We start from the raw sequence: 2,500 nt of genomic DNA on the forward strand, positions 1-2,500 counted from the left end.
CGCCTAGCCATGAGTGGCACCGTCGTGCGTTTTCCTTGCCATCGGTGTGGCGTCGTGCCCATGCCTTAGCCAATGCAAGCAACGGCCGTCGTGCGGCCTAAGGCCCACCGCCTAGCCACGAGGGGCACCGTCGTGTGTTTGTCTTGCCATCGGTGTGGCATCGTGGCCATGCCTTTGCCAACACAAGGCAACGGCCGTCATGCGGCCCAAGGCCAACCGCCTAGCCACGAGGGGCACCGTCGTGCATTTTTCTTGCCGTGGGTGTGGCGTCGTGCCCATGCCTTAGCCAACGCAAGGCAACGGCCGTCGTGTGGCCTAAGGTCAACCGCCTAGCCATGAGGGGCACCGTCGTGCGTTTTTCTTGCCGTCGGTGAGCCATCGTGCCGATGCCTTAACCAACGCAAGCCAACGGCCATCGTGCGGCCTAAGGCCAACCGCCTAGCCATGAGGGGCACCGTAGTGCATTTTCCTTGCCGTCGGTGTGGCCGTCGTGCCCACGCCTTGGCCAACGCAGGGCAACGGCCGTCGTGCGGCCTATTGCCCACCTCCTAGCCGTGAGGGGCACCGTCGTGCATTTTCCCAGCATGGCTACAGAGGTTTACCCGTGGCCTTGGGAGCAAAACCCCACGGCAGTTGTGCTTTTTTCTTGCCGTCGGTGAGGCCGTCGTGCCCATGCCTTAGCCAATGCAAGGCAACGGCCGTCGTCCGTCCTAAGGCCCACCGCCAAGCCGTGAGGGGCACCGTCGTGCATTTTTCTTGTCGTCGGTGTGGCCGTCGTGCCCACGCCTTAGCCAACGCCGGGCAACGGCCGTCATGCGGCCTAAGGCCGCCATGAGGGGCACCGTCGTGCGTTTTTCCAGCATGGCTACAGAGGTTTACCCGTTGCCTTGGGAACAAAACCCCACGGCAGTCGTGCGTTTTCCTTGCCATCGGTGAGGCCGTCGTGCCCATGCTTAAGCCAATGCAGGGCAACGGCCGTCGTGCGGCCTAAGGCCCACCGCCTAGCCATGAGGGGCACCGTCGTGCGTTTTATTTGCCGTCGGTGTGGCATCGTGCCCATGCCTTAGCCAACGCTAGGCAACGGCCGTCGTGCGGCCTAAGGCCAAACGCCTAGCATCGTGCCCGTGCTTTAGCCAACGCAGGGCAATGGCCATCGTGCGGCCTAAGGGCAACCGCCTAGCCACGAGGGGCACCGTCGTGTGTTTTTCTTGCCATCGGTGTGGAATCGTGCCCATGCCTTAGCCAACGCAAGGCAACGGCCGTCATGCGGCCTATGGCCGACCGCCTGGCCATGAGGGGCACCGTCGTGCGTTTTTCTTGCCGTCGGTGTGGCCGCCGTGCCCATGCCTTAGCCAACGCAGGGCAACGGCCGTCGTGCGGCCTAAGGCCCACCGCCTAGCCATGAGGGGCACCGTCGTGCGTTTTATTTGCCGTCGGTGTGGCATCGTGCCCATGCCTTAGCCAACGCTAGGCAACGGCCGTCGTGCGGCCTAAGGCCAAACGCCTAGCATCGTGCCCGTGCTTTAGCCAACGCAGGGCAATGGCCATCGTGCGGCCTAAGGGCAACCGCCTAGCCATGAGGGGCACCGTCGGCCGTTCTTCTTGCCGTCGGTGTGGCCATCGTGCCTATGCCTTAGCCAACGCAGGGCAACGGCCGTCGTGCGGCCTAAGGCCCACCGCTTAGCCATGAGGGGCACCGTCGTGCGTTTATCTTGCCGTCGGTGTGGCATTGTGCCCTTGCCTTAGCCAACGCAAGGCAACGGCCGTCGTGTGGCCTAAGGCCTACCGCCTAGCCATGAGGGGCACCGTCGGGCGTTTTTCTTGCCGTCGGTGTGGCATCATGCCCTTGCCTTAGCCAACGCAAGGCAATGGCCGTCGTGTGGCCTAAGGCCTACCACCTAGCCATGAGGGGCACTGTCGTGCGTTTTTCTTGCCGTTGCCTTAGCCAACGCAAGGCAACGGTCGTCGTGTGGCCTAAGGCGCACCGCTTAGCCATGAGGGGCACCGTCGTGCATTTTTCTTGCTGTGGATGTGGCGTCGTGCCCATGCCTTAGCCAACGCAAGCCAACGGCCGTCGTGCGGCCTAAGGCCTATCGCCTTGCCATGATGGGCACCGTCGTGCGTTTTTCACGTCGTCGGTGTAGTGTCGTGCCAATGCTCCGTCATGCGGCCTAAGGCTCACCGCCTAGCCTTGTTTTCGCTTATTTTTATCTTTTTAAGCATACATGTTGAGTCTCGTTAATGTCCACCGCCGTATGTCTTTGAAATTCATAAATTGCTTTTTTTTTTAATTAAACTATATTTTTGTATTTTTTATTATTTTTTATTATTTTTTTGTTTTTATTTTTGTTCAATTCAATCTTGGAAATTTTTTATTTTTTTTTATTTTTTTTGTTTTTATTTTTGTTCAATTCAATCTTGGAAAATTTTTATTATTTTTTATTGTTTTTATTGTTTTTATTTTTGTTCAATTCAATCTTGGAAATTTGTTTTATATTTG

This window comes from Coffea arabica, unplaced genomic scaffold, assembly GCF_036785885.1.
Source record: "Coffea arabica cultivar ET-39 unplaced genomic scaffold, Coffea Arabica ET-39 HiFi ptg000200l, whole genome shotgun sequence".
Lineage (NCBI taxonomy): Eukaryota > Viridiplantae > Streptophyta > Magnoliopsida > Gentianales > Rubiaceae > Coffea > Coffea arabica.